The sequence below is a fragment of the Bos grunniens genome, chromosome 4 (assembly GCF_055505025.1).
Source record: "Bos grunniens cultivar Pamir isolate PY7600 chromosome 4, Bosgru_T2T1.0, whole genome shotgun sequence".
NCBI classification, from domain to species: domain Eukaryota; kingdom Metazoa; phylum Chordata; class Mammalia; order Artiodactyla; family Bovidae; genus Bos; species Bos grunniens.
In genome coordinates, this window is record NC_141168.1 from 92,211,285 (window position 1) to 92,228,948 (window position 17,664).

At 39.3% G+C, this 17,664-nt stretch overlaps 1 long non-coding RNA gene across 9 annotated transcripts in view; it reads right to left on the bottom strand.

Moving 5' to 3' along the window:
- LOC147374527 (uncharacterized) overlaps nucleotides 1-13,981 on the bottom strand; it is a 358,179-nt gene extending 344,198 nt beyond the window's left edge. For all 9 annotated transcript variants that reach the window (XR_015162856.1, XR_015162859.1, XR_015162858.1 and 6 more), the window contains exon 1: nucleotides 13,853-13,981. This is a non-coding gene — a long non-coding RNA (uncharacterized LOC147374527). The remainder of the gene's footprint in view (nucleotides 1-13,852) is intronic.
- Nucleotides 13,982-17,664: the final 3,683 nt, after the last annotated feature.

Here is a 17,664-nt window from a genome sequence, read left to right on the forward strand (position 1 = left end):
AAAAAAAAGCAAAGGGGGAAAAATACCATTTACTCACTGTAGCAGCAGGAAATCAAGGAAAGAAAATAAACAGGGTTTGAATTGTGGACCTTTAACCTGCTAGTCAGACAGTTTCATTCTGTATGTATTTGTGTGCTGGTAAATGGCAAAGGGGAGGTAAAAGGACGGGGCCTTGTGGGATTCCTGGGACTCCCACAGCTACCAGCCCAGCTGTACAAACACGCACAAGCTTTGTTAAGGTACAGTGGGCAGAGGCTGAAACTGCTGAGCTATCTGACCTATAAATCCCTCGCAAAAGCTCCACTTGAGGGGGAGCCAGAAGTTATGTGTAAATGTTTCACCCAGCCAGGAGCTAGCAGTGGCCATTTCCGCCTCCTCTTTCTCTCAATGGGTACTCTGACTGGCTGCATTTAAAGTAGTACGTTTAGATACATAAATGACCACATCTTAAATTCTACTTTCCTCTAGGCAAAACAAGAAAGGGAATAATGACTCAGAAGCTCTCTGTTCTTGACTTTACAGCTTGAGGCACAGGTTCCAAAATTATGAGCAATCCACTTAGGCAGAGCAATGGAAATTTCTGTTATTGTTCTTTTCTTTAAGTTTCTTTTTCAAACGCAAGGTAAGTGCATCACTTTAAAATTACCATGAATCTATATAGATATTTTTAATTGACACAGGCTGGAGGGATTTGAGATATTGTCTTCAATATGACACCAATTACACTGCTCCAGTTTTTCATTTTGCACTTAGTCTCATTCACAACAGATAATCTTAGCATGGCATATTATATCTTGAGTGTAAACAATGCTGAGGTTCTAAATTACTAACCACAAGGAGAACCTTCCTGAGATTTTTTTTCTCTTGTCTAAACATTTCTGAACTCTAGGTGACCTCCTTTTATGAAGCTTCCACACAGCATCAAAACACCTTAAATGTACGCACTCAGTAAGGTATATAGACTATTAAAAACACTGTAGAAAATGACATAAAACAATAACAAGTGAAGCAAGCTAAATTTAAGTAGAAATGGCTTTTATAAATATTCATAAAGCTAGAGAAGTCTGTTGAAAATACCTGGAAGCCTTTTTGTATTTTTCTGTCTCTCTAGGATTTCAGAAAGCCCAATCAATGCTAAAAACAAAACAAAACAAACAAAAGAACACACACACCCACCAACACAGAGGTGTTTACTCTGTGCATATGCTGCTCTGAGTTGAATAAGTTTGGTTGCATTTGAATAGTATTAAATATTCAGAGATACTAAGAAAAAGTGGCATTTTTCTGAAATGTCATTCTGTGATAAAGATTTTCTTCACTAACTTCTTACATTACACTAAGCAAGAGACTAATGCTGTGGATAGCAAGATGTACATCATGGCTCTTGCAATTTTACCAGAATATGCACTCAGGTAAAGAGGACAAAACCAGTATGCACACATAAGTAACACACATGACAAAAAGTAACACATATGACAAAAAACACACATGTAACACATATGTGTTACAAGAAGTAACACACATGATGTACTTACTTTACATCAGAAAAGTAAAAATGCCTAACAATGGAAATTCAGAGGGGACAGAAAGTCTCCTACTTACAGACAGGGGAAGTCCATAAAAAGTATACCTTGAACCTTGTCATCTTTCTGAAAATGTCATATGAAAGGAGTGAATAATTAACAGCATATTAAAATAAAATGGATAAATAATAAGAACCCACTGTGTAGCATAGGGAACTCCACTCAACACTATGAAATGACCAATATGGGAAAAGAACCTAAAAAAAGAGCAGATACGTGTATATGTAACTGATGTGCTCAGATATGTGTATATGTAACTGATTTGCTCTACAGCAGAAACTACTACAACACTGTAAATTAATTGAATACTCCAATAAAAGTTAATTAAATCTCCCCCCAAAAGATAATAAAGCAAATAGGGATGACTTGTGGCAAAAGAGATAAAGACTAAATAGAGTGAGTAACTTCCTATTTGAAGGGTTGTAGCTCAGCAAAGGCAACTTACCAGGAGGCAGAATCCTGCTTCCTGGCTCATTCAGGAGGCAGGATCAGCTTCTCTGATGTAGATTCAGTTTTACATGACCTCTAGAAACACAGAAAAGTCTAGTATTGTCAGTGCTGTACATGAGCTTTCTCTAATTAAACTGATACAAAATAATGCAATTTATCTTGCCATCATTTCTTTCTAGTTAGTTGTACAGGTCAATTATCTGTGTTGTCTACATATCACCAATAGTCTGAGAAACAGCAAACTCCCAATATATTCAGACTTTAGTAGTAAAGTATATAGAAATTACAACATTTGTAAATGAAGATAATGCTGCTGCTGCTGCTAAGTCGCTTCAGTCGTGTCCGACTCTGTGCGACCCCATAGACAGCAGCCCACCAGGCTCTCCCATCCCTGGGATTCTCCAGGCAAGAACACTGGAGTGGGTTGCCATTTCCTTCTCCAATGCATGAAAGTGAAAAGTGAAAGTGAAGTCGCTCAGTCATGTCCAACTCCCAGCGACCCCATGGACTGCAGCCCACCAGGCTCCTCTGTCCATGGGATTTTCCAGGCAAGAGTACTGGAGTGGGTGCCATTGCCTTCTCCACTCTTAATGCTAGTGATCGCTATTTGTGGTGGTTGTGGCTTGACTGGTTTATCTACTGTCTCTTGCCTTGTCTCTATGAAAAAAGAAGAGCACAGACAATATACTGGCCAGGACTCAGGGTAAATCCAGCAGAAAAGTAACAGCACAGTCACCAAGGATAAAGCTCTGACCAATATGACGTTTATCCCAAACTTCAACTAAACTCATGATAGTATGTCACCTCACTGTCATTCATTTGCTTTTCTACACTTAAAAATTTGCTGCTTCAAACCACAAGTATGAGATATAGAATTTTATCTAACTTAAACCACTTTGACGATTTCCATAAAGAAAAAAGTGTACTAATACTCTTAGCTAACCACATAAAAAGGGAAAAACCAAATTTAAAACTATAAATAGAACAGATATATCACAACTAACCCTGGTCTTCAATGGAATAATTACTGACCTGAGATTTCGGATACTAAGTCGCCCCAGTGAATCACTCTGTGACCTACACAAGTTACCCAACTGTGCTTTGCTTTTTCATCTGTAAAACCAGAAAAGCATTGATTTTACTCCCCACCTCATATGGATGTGAAAATATTTTTAAATAAATTGCAAGATTATTATTAACATAATGCCTTGTAAAACTGCAATTGAGGAGTTTCCCTGGTGGTCCAGTGGCTAAGATTCCACATTTCTAATTCAGGAGGCCCATGTTCAGTGCTAGGTCAGGGAACTAGATCCCGCATGCCACAGAGAAGATGCTGCATACCACAGCTAAGATTCAGCACAGCCAAATAAATATTTTTTTTAAATCACAATTGATTACTAAAATAATAACATAATAACTGAATACATTCAAAAGTTAATAGTCATTCACCTATGCACAAATGTGATTAAGAAACTTTTAAATTACATAAAGTTTATTATTTAGATTCATTAAATATGCCAAAAACCAAAGACAAATTATTATTTGTTATTATTTCAAAATTGATATGCTATTGTTATTGTACTTCTCCTTCCTCTTTTTGTGTCCAACTCTTTGTGACCTCATGAACTGTAGCCAACTAGGCTCCTCTGGAATTTTCCAGGCAAGAATACTGGAGTGGGTTGCTGTTTCCTGCCTCAGGGGATTTTCCCTACCCAGGGGTTGAACCCATGTCTCTTGCGTCTCCTGTTGGCAGGCAGATTCCTTACCACTGTGCCACCTGGGAAGCCCATTAAATTTGATAAGATTTATTATTTAGATACATTAAATATGCCAAAGGCAAAATATTATTTTTTATTATTTCAAAATTGATATAATATTGTACTTCTCCTTCCTCTTTTTATTGCAAACTTTTTGTCAGACACTGCCACATAAGAATATGTAAGAATTCTGATTTAGTGGCTTTAACTTTTTTAATTTACTCATTTTTCTCAACTAAGACGAGTGCAAATTTCAACTGAATAAGCTTTGTTACTCTCACCCTCTTCCTGAAATACAAACAAGGTAAGTGATATCATTTTAATTTTTTAATATTAGAAAATACAGATTAATATTTAATTAGAATAACTGACAAGATACACCATAAACCTCATAATATTAGTATCAATATTTTCAGTGCAACATATATATAGGGACAGTAGTTTTTAAAACCCCTAACTAATAGAATATTCATCTTAAGAAAGCATTTTATTCTAAAGTCTTCCAAAAGATTTAAGAGGAAGAAACACTCCAAAAGATATTCTATGATGTCACCATCACCCTAATACCAAAATCAACACTATCAAAAAAGAAAATTACAAGCCAGTATCTTTGACACATACAAATGCAAACAAGTGTTCTCAACAAAATATCAGTAAACCAAGTCCAACAACACATAAAAAAGATCACACACCATGATGAAATTGGATTCATGAAAGACAAAGATGGCTCAACATCTGGGAGTATAGGATTAGCAGATGCAAATATACATATACATATACAATGCATAAACATAAAGGTCCTACCTATAGCACAGGCAGATGACACCACACTTCTGGCAGAAAGTAAAGAACTGAAGAGCCTCTTGATGAAAGTGAAAGAGGAGAGTGAAAAAGTTGGCTTAAAAGTCAACATTCAGAAAACTAAGATCATGGCATCTGGTCCCATCACTTCCTGGGAAATAGATGGGGAAACAGTGGAAACAGTGTCAGACTTTTTTTGGGAGGCTCCAAAATCACTGCAGATGGTGACTGCAGCCATGAAATTAAAAGACACTTGCTCCTTGGAAGAAAAGCTATGACCAACCTAGACAGCATATTAAAAAGCAGGGACATTACTTTACCAACAAAGGTCTGTCTAGTCAAAGCTATGGTTTTTCCAGTCGTCATGTATGGATGTGAGAGTTGCACTATAAAGAAAGCTGAGCACTGAAGAATTGATGCCTTTGAACTGTGGTGTTGGAGAAGCCTCTTGAGAGTCCCTTGGACTGCAAGGAGATCCAACTGGTCCATCCTAAAGGAAATCAGTCCTGAATATTCATTGGAAGAACTGACGCTGAAGCTGAAACTACAATACTTTGGCCACCTGATGCAAAGAACTGACTCATTGGAAAAGTCCCTGAGGCTGGGAAAGATTGAAGGTGGGAGGAGAAGGGGATGACAGAGGATGAGATGGTTGGATGGCATAACTGACTCAATGGACATGAGTGAGTAAGCTCCAGGAGTTGGTGATGGACAGAGAAGTCTGACATGCTGCAGTCCATGGGGTTGCAAAGAATTGGACACGACTAAGGGACTGAACTGAGGCTCAGTGGTAAAGAACCCGCCAGCCAACGCAGGAGACATAAGAGATGAGGGTTCGATCCTGGATCAGGAAGATCCCCTGGAGAAGGAAATGGCAACCCATGCCATTATTGTTGCCTGGGAAATCCCACAGATAGAGGAGTATGGCGAGCTACAGCCCAGGAGGTCTCAAAAGAGTTGGACATGACTTATTTACCAAACAACCAATCCTGTGTATTTGTGATTGAAAAAATAGGAAATCACCAAATTCTTACCAACCAATCTACTCTTTCCAGAGGGAAGCAAAATTTTGCTGAAATTATGATTTCCTTGTTTTGGAAATTTTAACTTTGTTGTATGATCCACTTAAAACTTTATGGTAGACAATGCAGACCCTAAATCTGTACTTTCATAAACAATATCCACAGTGTGAAAATGGGAAGACAGAATAAAACACTTGTATGTAAAAATTCATTTGGCTTATTCCCCAAGACCTGTAACACCAGAGTAATCATGAGAAAACCATCAGATAAACCCAAATTGAGGGCTACCAAATATCTGACCAGGATGCCTCAAAGATGATGAGGTCATCAAAACACAGGGAAAGTTTGAGAAACTGTCACAGCCAAGAGAAGCCTAAGGAATTATGACTACTAAATGCAATGTGATATCCTGGATGGGACACTAAAACAGAAGAACACTGGGTGCAAATTGAGGAAATCTCAATAGAGTATAGATTTCAGCTAATAATAATATATCAATATTGATTCCGTGATTGTGTTAACTATACTCTGTACTAATGTAAGATATTAATAACAGGTGAAATTATGGGGAGATATGTTACCTAACAGAAGCAGAAGATATTAAGAGGAGGTGGCAAGAGTACACAGAAGAACTACACAAAAAAGATCTTCATGACCCAGATAACCATGATGGTGTGATCACTCACCAAGAGCCAGACATCCTGGAATGCAAAGTCAAGTGGGTCTTAGGAAGATTTACTACAAACAGAGCTAGTGGAGGTGATGGAATTCCAGCTGACTTATTTCAAATCCTAAAAGATGATGCTGTGAAAGTGCTGCACTCAATATGCCAGCATATCTGGAAAACTCAGCAGTGGTCACAGGACTGGAAAAGGTCAGTTTTCATTCCAATCGCAAAGAAAGACAATGCTAAAGAATGTTCAAACTACACAATTGCACTCATCTCACATGCTAGCAAAGTAATGCTCAAAATTCTCCAAGTCAGGCTTCAACAGTACATGAAGCATGAACATCCTGATGTTCAAGATGGATTTAGAAAAGGCAGAGGAACCAGAGATCAAATTGCCAACAACTGCTGGATCACCGAAAAAGCAAGAGTTCCAGAAGAACATCTACTTCTGCATAATTGACTACACCAAAGCCTTTGACTGTGTGAATTACAACAAACTGGAAAATTCTTAAAGAGACAGGAATACCAGACCACCTGACCTGCCTGAGAAATCTGTATGCAAGTCACAGAGCAACAGTTAGAATTGGACATGAAACAACACATTGGTTCCAAATAGGGAAAGGAGTATGTCAAGGCTGTATATTGTCACCTTGTTATTTAACTTATATGCAGAGTATATCATGAGAAATGCTGGATTGGAAGAAACACAAGCTGGAATCAAGATTGCCGGGAGAAATATCAATAACCTCATCATGCAAAATGCCAGGCTGGATGAAGCACAAGCTGGAATCAAGATCACCAGGAGAAATATCAATAACCTCAGATATGAAGATGACACCACCCTTATGGCAGAAAGTGAAGAACTAAAGAGCCTATTGATGAAAGTGAAAGAGTGAAAAAGTTGCTTAAAACTCAACATTCAGAAAACTAAGATCATGGCATCTGGTCCCATCACTTCATGGCAAATAGATGGGGAAACAATGGAAAGAAACAGTGACAGACTATTTTCTTGGGCTCCAAAATCCCTGGTGACTGCAGCCATTAAATTAAAAGACGCTTGCTCCTTGGAATAAAAGCTATGACCAACCTGCTGCTGCTGCTAAGTCGCTTCAGTCATGTCCTATTCTGTGTGACCCCATAGACGGCAGCCCACCAGGCTCCCCCGTCCCTGGGATTCTCCAGGCAAGAACACTGGAGTGGGTTGCCATTTCCTTCTCCAATGCATGAGAGTGAAAAGTGAAAGTGAAGTCTCTCAGTCGTGTCCGACTCTTAGCGACCCCATGGACTGTGACCCACTAGGCTCCTCCATCCATGGGATTTTCCAGGCAAGAGTACTGGAGTGGGGTGCCATTGTCTTCTCCATGACCAACCTAGATAGCATATTAAAAAGCAGAGATATTACTTTGCCAACAAAGCTCTGTCTAGTCAAAGCTATGGTTTTTCCAGTAGTCATGTATGGATGTGAGATATGGACTATAAAGAAAGCTGAGTACTGAAGAATTAATGCTTTTGAACTGTGGTGTTGGAGAAGACTATTGTAAGTCCCCTGGACACAAGGAGATCCAACTGGTCCATCCTAAAGGAAATCAGTCCTGAATATTCAATGGAAGGACTGATGCTGAAGTTGAAGCTCCAATACTTTGGCTACCAGATGCGAAGAGCTGACTCATTTGAAAAGACCCTGATGCTGGGAAAGATTGAAGGTGGGAGGAGAAGGGAACAACAGAGGATGAAATGGTTGGATGGCATTACCAATGCAATGGACATGAGTTAGAGTAGACTCCGGGAGTTGGTGATTGACAGGGAAGCCTGGTGTGCTGCAGTCCATGGGGTTGCAGAGTCGGAAACGACTGAGGGACTGAACTGAACTGATGTGGCAATTCTCTGTACTATCTTTTTAACTTTTCTATAAAACTTTTCTAGAATAAAAATTTAATTTCTAAAATGTAAATATGCATTTAGTAAAAGGCACACTTAAAAAATGTGATTAATCAGGAATCTGCAGTAACCACATGAAATTCTTATAAGAGAAGGAAAAGTATATTTGCTTAAAAGAAATCAATTGTGAATTACATTTTAGTTCAGAGTAATTTGCTAATTCTTCACTGTACCTGTGTTACCATAAGTGTAAAGATTCCAAATTTATTTTAATTTTTAATGATTCTAACAATGAAGTGAGTAAATTATCTACATTTCATTAAAACACATTTTGGTATTGAGGAGCACCAACTTACTTTCTCAAAATTGGTATTTCTGTATATAAAAGTAATGAAACAAGAACCTGAATATAATAGCCCTAGGTTTAGAGGTACAAAGAAACAACTATTATAAACATATATTTTAAAAATTATGCTTTTGAAAGTGGCATCAGAAAATGATTTTTTTTTAATTTGAAGTATAAAGACATTATTTTCTTATCACATGTCCATGGAATACTCAAACTGGTCAGTCCAAAAAAATGACATGTTTCAAATGGACTATCTCACATCTGATGCAGGGGGTGGGGTGGGTAATATCTTAGTATTCATAAAGTACTCCTGGTGAAGGAAGCTCTTATTTTCTAGGACCCCAGGGAAGGATAAATATATCCAGTAGCCAAAATGAAATTACTTAGTAAACTAACTTTGGAGTGAAACCGATTTTATATGATTGAACAAACTCAAACCTGGAAGGATACACCAGATCTCTTGGGTCACCCTCTGGACATTAGATAAATCATTGCTAAAACATTGAGGGCCAAAAAAAAAAAATCTGTTCTTTTCTCAATATTTCCAACATTGACAATTCATCCCTTTTGGAGGAGTTATCAACCTCAAAGGGTTGCCTCCTTATATCTTTCCAATATCTCTTATTTTCTAATCTATGTCTGCTAGAGTAATTCTCCATTAACAGAGAGCAAAATGATAACTGTTCTTTCTCCAAAATAAGAAAGTAAAAAAGCTATTTTTAAGCCTCAGTACATATTGATGCTTTTGAACTGTGGTGTTGGAGAAGACTCTTGAGAGTCCCTTGGACTGCAAGGAGATCCAACCAGTCCATCCTAAAGGAGATCAGTCCTGGGTATTCATTGGAAGGACTGATGCTAAAGCTGAAACTCCAATACTTTGGCCACCTCATGTGAAGAGTTGACTCATTGGAAAAGACCCTCATGCTGGGAGGGATTGGAGGCAGAAGGAGAAGGGGATGACAGAGGATGAGATGGCTGGATGGCATTGCCAACTTGATGGACATGAGTTTGAGTCAACTCCAGGAGTTGGTGATGGACAGCAAGGCCTGGCATGATGTGACTCATGGGGTAGCAAAGACTGGGACACGACTAAGTGACTGAACTGAACTGTTCATATATAGTAAATGTTAATATTGCATTACTAACAACATAGATTAAACCATGTAAAGGTACCATAGAACAACACTAATGTAATATAACTAACTTTTATGGCAACAGATAGCTCATTACCATTGCAGCAACATTATTGACAGAGTTCTTTGTGTGTTTGATTCACGCACTACCTCATCTTCAGGAATTAATAATTTGTAAAGGTAATCATGAATCCTGGCCTGATATTTTAAAGCCTTCAAGCAACAGGGTTATGAATCCCTCATCACAACAGGCACAGTTTTTGAATGGCTTGTGTCACCTCTTCATTGTTAGTAAGTAAAATAGTTAACAATGGCATGTGAAGCAAAAAAGGTATCTAAAATCCAGCTTCCGTTTAAAGAAGGGGGAAAATGTAGATTCACAGACAAAGTGGTTGGTGTGTGTTTGGGGGTAAAGTACCGAAAAAGGAGAAGCATGAACTTTGAATGACAGAAATGAACATTTTTAAAAAGGAACTAACATCTTTCTTAGAAAAAATATAATTAGAAAACTGGAAAATGCCATAATGGGAAGACATGAATTACTATCCTTTAATCAAGAGGAAAAAGCATACCTCCTTTCTTTGACCTCAAGAAAACAGTCTTTATTTTTGTCTGCCTGGGTCCTTCTTAAACTATCCCTAGCTACTGTCCTAAACTCAGTTATGCACACCTCTGTGGGGGAGACTTCATTCTTTCAAATAAAAAAGGAAACATCTCAACTGCTAGAAATGATGAGCATGCTTTAGAAAGGTGCTGTAGAACAGCAGATAATAAACTGTTCAAGTTCAAAAATATATTAACATTGTTCAGGATCATGTTTCATGTAAGAGATGATGTTTTTCTTGGGGAATTTTAGCTGTTCTCAACCATTCGCACAGTTTGAAGTGCTTTCTGAGAGTCGTCAAGCCAACTCAGCTCGTCTCCTTCCCACTTTGATGTTTCACTATGACGAGACTCCAGGAGTTGCCCAAACAAAAAGATGACACATTCAAATGATGTGTGTGTGTTTTTATGGTAGACTCATAAAATGATGCTGGAAGTAGAATAAAACATATATATGCTTACATTTCTATATTCCTTTTCATGTGTATTTGTGCTTAAGAACATAGTTATGTCTGGCTTTGTCCTGTTGGCAGACACCATTATTTGCCCACCCACCAGGCACTCTTACTGCCTTCTGAGTTCCTGGACTGCTCCACTATTTTGCAGGTATTTACTCTGCTGTAAGTTTAAAGAAGGTCACCCTGCTTCCAGGAATGAATAAAAATTAGTCTTTTCCAGCAATCATGGTTGTGGTAATAAGTTTAAGGGTTAGCATTAGACGCAAGTCAGACCAATGAGACATAAGCAAAATTAAAGAGTTTCTGGGAAAACTTTTCCTTTTTAGAAAACAATTTAATTCTCCAAGATACTTGGATAGTATCCAAGATACTTTGGATAGTATCTGGTGGTATGTTGGAACTAACAAATGCTAATTTATGATTGTGAATCTCTCTTTCCAACACCCCATGCAATGACATCACACTGGAGCTTGCAATTAGCCATGGTTGGCAAATTTACAACATGGAAATCATCAAATGCTGCAAATTAGTATGTTACTTGTTTGTCCAGAGAGTGGGTCATTAAACATTGACCAGAACACCACCAATAGTGTTCTAGGAAGATACGATGTTTGGCTCTAGCGACATTATCTTGTCACCATAAGCACAGAGACCCTTGACACATAGAGACAGTGGGAATAATGGAGCTGGGAGTGTGATTATGATGCAAAACATCTGGGTTCTTTATACCATTCTTCAGCTACTGAACCAATCCTGGAAGCACTTTGCTTTCAGACTTCTAATAGCTAGGAGGCCCTCATAGTTTAAGTCACTACTACTGGACATCTTGTTACTTTACCTGAAGCTAAAAATAACATTTACAGTCACTGGTGGTTCACTCAGGTTCAATTCCTGGGTCGGGAAGATCCCCTAGGGAAGGGAATGGCTACTGACTAGAGTATTCTTGCCTGGAGAATTCTATGGACAGAGGACCATGGTGGGCTGTAGTCCACGGGTCGCAAAGAGTCAGACATGAGTGAGTGACTAACACTTACTTTCAAATTAGAAATAGGATAGACTCAATTTCTCTACTAGAGAAATTCTGAAATTTATATATATATATACACACACACACACACAAACACACACACACACACACACACTGTGTGTAATGAATAAAATATTTATTTTTACCAACGGAACTGCTAAATCACTTCAGTCGTGTCCGACTCTGTGCGACCCCATAGACGGCAGCCCACCAGGCTCCCCGTCCCTGGGATTCTCCAGGCAAGAACACTGGAGTGGGATGCCATTTCCTTCTCCAATGCATGAAAGTGAAAAGTGAAAGTGAAGTCACTCAGTCCTGTCCGACCCTCAGCAACCTCATGGACTGCAGCCTACCAGGCTCCTCCATCCATGGGATTTTCCAGGCAAGAGTACTGGAGTGGGGTGCCATTGCCTTCTCCGTACCAACGGAAAGGAGAATATATATTGACAGCATTTTCATTTTATCTGAAGCTTTAAATTTAAAGGGTAGAATTTAGTGAGAATGAAATAAAGCTGTACCCACTATTTCCCTTCCAACTTAGGAATATGATTACCAATATTTTCCTTAATAACATGATTAAGGACATATTTAGTGTTTGTAAAACTAGACGTTCTGAAGGAAATAGAAGAGCCACAGCCAGAGTGGCAGGGTGAGCACAACTAGCCAATGCAGTAATATTATAATAATCTTTCTCACCATGTAAGGACTACCAGGACACAATCAGATCCAATTCACACTAGAATTTAAGTGATGGGATTTCCATGAAGCTGGGATTTTGCCTTGAATACGTCATATTACGTCCTCCAATTCCTTGGGCAGTGAGATGAGGACAGTGTGAAATGAGTTTTCTGGTTTCATCTGAAACCAATTACCATGAGCGGACTCAAACTGCTCAGTCTGCAGCTGAGCAGCCGCATCTCTCGTGCAGCTGCGGATCAGGTGGTAAGGGCCGGCAAGAATGCTCCCTATCAATTGATTCCAGGCCAGGTTGTGATTTCCTTTCACCTCTCAAGCATCACTTTGCCATTGCTCCAAAACTGTTCCAAATGGCAAGAATTTGCAAATATAATTAAGAGAGAGAAGGGAAAGACTGAGAGAGAAAAGAACTTGGAAAAATCAGGAAAAAAAAAAAGAACTTGGCATAGGATTGTAAAGAATTTAGTTTTCTGGTGAATTCTCATTTATCTGGACTCCATTTTACAATGAATGAATTATTCCTCTTCCCACTGCCAAAACAACCCTTCCTTTAGAAGCAGAACTCAATAGGCATTTAAATAAATTCTCTAAGAGCAGTAATAGTTGGTTTCTTAATTATAAATTTGGGCTTCTAATTTTTCTCCCTTGCTCTGGTCACTTTTTAGTCTAAAATAAGTTTCCTTATTCTCATAAATACAGAATCTGCTTCTACAGTACTTGTTGCTTTCATCTCACAAGTATGAATGAAATGCACAAGTTCTGAGTTTTGTTAAAGGTCATCATCAGGCAGTATTTTTTTAGGGACAGTACATTTTAGCATACATTGCAAGAAATAATATTTAAGAAAGACAAAACAAAAATGTTAATTTGCTAGTATATTTAGCAAGGAACAGGATGGTGAGTAACCTAACCAATGCCTGTCATTTTCCAGTGTTTCCCAAATGTTGCTGTACATGGAAATTCCCTGGGGATTTTGACAAACTACTGAGCCTGGTTTCACCTGTATACTTTCAGATTTAATTGGGGATGCTGAGGTTAAATATAATTAACCCAAAATAAACTAGAAAAATAAAGCTGAACAAAGAAATTAATGAAATAGAAGACAACCAACCACTGCCCCATGCAAATTACTTGGAATCCAAAATCTGTTTGAGAATGTTATCTTAAAGCCCAAACCAGAGCTGTTAAAGAAATAGAGGTATGGTAAAGACTTTAAAAAAAAAAAAAAAGATTCCTGCAAAATAAACACAACTTTGCCAATAAATCTGAAAATTTAGCTATAAAAGTGAGTAAGTTTCCTGGAAAGAACTTGAATTACAAAAACAGACTCAAAAATATAAAATACTTCAATGCCGAGATCTTGGTTTCTTTTTTTTTCTTTTCAGTAAAAGAGACATAAACGGTTTAATGGAAGGGGGAGCTTACACGTCTGAAGCCGGGTTCTGGAGTGACACCCTACTGTGTGCAAGAGCCAGCAGGCGGGACATGGCGGCAGTCTTTGTTCCAGCTGGGAAGAGAAGATTAACATTTATAGGGGAATCAGTCAGCTCATCAAATGGGCTCATTAGTAACCAGGGAAATCAGTAGAGGGCCACGCCCCCACTGCCCCTTTGATAAGAACAATCACCAGCTGGGGTCTGGGGCAAGTACACAGGCAGGTTAGTAATGAGAGTAGAGTGTAGGAGAAGCAGGCACTGGGTGGGCAGGGGATGTACGGAGAGCAAAAGAACAGTCATCTTCAGTGGCCTGAAGAGATGCTCCATTCCTACATACCCTGTACAACTCTTACAATTTTGGTCCACCCATCTTTCTGAGATATCCCTAGGGTCAGATACCACGAATATGATACAGACAGCAACAGCCAGAGTATCAAGAGTAAGGCACCCAGTATGCTCAGAACAATCATTTGCCAGGGTATGGGCAAATTTTGGAGTCAAAATTTTAGTTTACTGAATCAGTGAAAAGGGAATCAACAGCAGCACGGCCCTGTTCAGTTACAAGGAAGGGAAGGCCACTCCTGTTTTTCACAAACCCAGAGCCACCCCCATGGGGAGGGGTGGAACCCGGCTGTAAAAGAAGCATCCTGGTGGCCTAGCCAGCAGTCAGCATTTCCAGTACAGATCTGTCTCCCCACGTTATACTAGGTGCCATTAGAGGTGGATCCATCAGGTCTTTCCAAACAATGAACAATTAATTCCATTAACTGGACTTCTGTGTCCAGGAGCCAGCCTACTCCATTCCACATATCATGGTCCAAGGTCGGGGGCACTCATAGGCAGTCATTTGTTCACTGCTGCTCAGTCCTCGAACAAATCTGAAATCTTGCTTTCTAACTACCATTTCTGCCAAATAAGAATCAGGGTTTCTTAGAGTGCTGTTTCCAGGACTGTGTTGCTGCTGCTGCTGCTGCTGCTAAGTCGCTTCAGTCGTGTCCGACCCTGTGCGACCCCATAGACAGCAGCCCACCAGGCTCCCCCGTCCCTGGGATTCTCCAGGCAAGAACACTGGAGTGGGTTGCCATTTCCTTCTCCAATGTATGAAAGTGAAAAGTGAAAGTGAAGTCGCTCAGTCGTGTCCGACTCTAGCGACCCCATGGACTGCAGCCTACCAGACTCCTCCACCCATGGGATTTTCCAGGCAAAAGTACTGGAGTGGGGTGCCATTGCCTTCTCTGAGGACTGTGTTCAGATCAGATCAGATCAGTCACTCAGTCGTGTCCGACTCTCTGCGACCCCATGAATCACAGCACGCCAGGCCTCCCTGTCCATCACCAACTCCCGGAGTTCACTGAGACTCACGTCCATCGAGTCAGTGATGCCATCCAGCCGTCTCATCCTCTGTCATCCCCTTCTCCTCCTGCCCCCAATCCCTCCCAGCATCAGAGTCTTTTCCAATGAGTTAACTCTTCGAATGAGGTGGCCAAAGTACTGGACTTTCAGCTTTAGCATCATTCCTTCCAAAGAAATCCCAGGGCTGATCTCCTTCAGAATGGACTGGTTGGATCTCCTTGTAGTCCAAGGGACTCTCAAGAGTCTTCTCCAACACAACAGTTCAAAAGCATCAATTCTTTGGCGCTCAGCCTTCTTCACAGTCCAACTCTCACATCCATACATGACCACAGGAAAAACCATAGCCTTGACTAGATGAACTTTTGTTGGCAAAGTAATGTCTCTGCTTTTGAATATGGTATCTAGGTTGGTCATAACTTTCCTTCCAAGGAGTAAGCATCTTTTAATTTCATGGCTGCAATCACCATCTGTAGTGATTTTGGAGCCCCCAAAAATAAAGTCAACACTGTTTCCACTGTTTCCCCATCTATTTCCCATGAAGTGGTGGGACCGGATGCAATGATCTTCATTTTCAGAATGTGGAGCTTTAAGCCAACTTTTTCACTCTCCACTTTCACTCTCATCAAGAGTTCCTTTTGAGTTCCTCTTCACTTTCTGCCATAAGGGTGGTGTCATCTGCATATCTGAGGTTATTGATATTTCTCGCGGCAATCTTGATTCCAGTTTGTGTTTCTTCCAGTCCAGCATTTCTCATAATGTACTCTGCATATAAGTTAAATAAACAGGGTGACAATATACAGCCTTGATGTACTCCTTTTCCTATTTGGAACCAGTCTGTTGTTCCATGTCCAGTTCTAACTGTTGCTTCCTGACCTGCATACAAATTTCTCAAGAGGCAGATCAGGTGGTCTGGTATTCCCATCTCTTTCAAAATTTTCCACAGTTTATTGTGATCCACACAGTCAAAGGCTTTGGCATAGTCAATAAAGCAGAAATAAATGTTTTTCTGGAACTCTCTTGCTTTTTCCATGATCCAGCGGATGTTGGCAATTTGATCTCTGGTTCCTCTGCCTTTTCTAAAACCGGCTTGAACATCAAGAAGTTCAGGGTTCACATATTGCTGAAGCCTGGTTTGGAGAATTTTGAGCATTACTTTACTAGCGTGTGAGATGAGTGCAATTGTGTGGTAGTTTGAGCATTTTTTGGCGTTGCCTTTCTTTGGGATTGGAATGAAAACTGACCTTTTCCAGTCCTGTGGCCACTGCTGAGTTTTCCAAATTTGCTGGCATATTGAGCGCAGCACTTCCACAGCATCATCTTTCAGGATTTGGAATAGCTCAGAAGGAATAAATCTATAACATCTTACCAGAGAGTGAAGCGCTCAAAATGATGAGGACATGTCAAAAGGACATACAATTTAGCTCAAAGAGTCTCCTACTCACCAATCTGAGATAATTTGTTTCACCCAGAGACTAAAACTAGCACAGGACAACACTAGAGAACAATATTAAACTAATCTTATTTATAACAATGGTTGGTAAAAAACAGTGCATAAGTTATCAGATTTCAGCAGTATTAAAAGTATATCTCAGTGAACATCTTTCTGACCCTACTCCTCCATTCCTAAAGTTTATTCTTAATGCAGCAGAGTAAGCCTTTTAAAATACAAAATAATGTCACTTTTTTCCTCCTCAAAATACTCCAAAGGCACCCATGTCACTGAATAAAAACAAAACTTTTTCAATGGCCTATAAGACCTTCATGATCTGCTCCCTTCCCCTTTACCCTTTACTTCTCTTATATTTTCTCCTACTTCTTTTCCCTCTCACTCAGCCACTCACTGCACACACCTAGCTATTTCTTGAACACATCAGGCCTTTGCTCTGTTAAGAGTCTGGTAAGTTTTGATACATTTTCTGCTACTGAGCCATCTTTAACTTTTTAAGATAAATCTTATTTTGTAGACATTTAAAATTGCTCTCTCACATTATACATCCCTAATTTACTTCTATCAGTATGCCTGACCTACTGTTTTACTTTTACTGATGTATCTCTGTCCCTTAACATATTGTAACCTCACCATTACATCCACAGCAAAAATACAGTGCCTGGCAACTAATAAGGGTCCCTAATTATTTGTGGATTTTATTATCCTCATTAATGTAAAAGATTTGACTTTCATATGACAGGAGCCCAAAGATCTATAGAAATAATGGGATATGAACATACAATCAAATAGAGATTAATGATACTAGGAATTGAAAGCTGAAGGGCAGAACTGAAATCTGCACTGGAAAAAGCAAAAATCTGCCAAAATAAGTGGCAAACATTTAACTGGTGAAATGCAGAACAAATTAAAAATTCCTCCAGAAAGCAAGAAGAAAGAAAAAGACCTGGTATTATTTAGAGGTTGGATGGTGGAGACTGGATACCAGACCTTAGAATCAT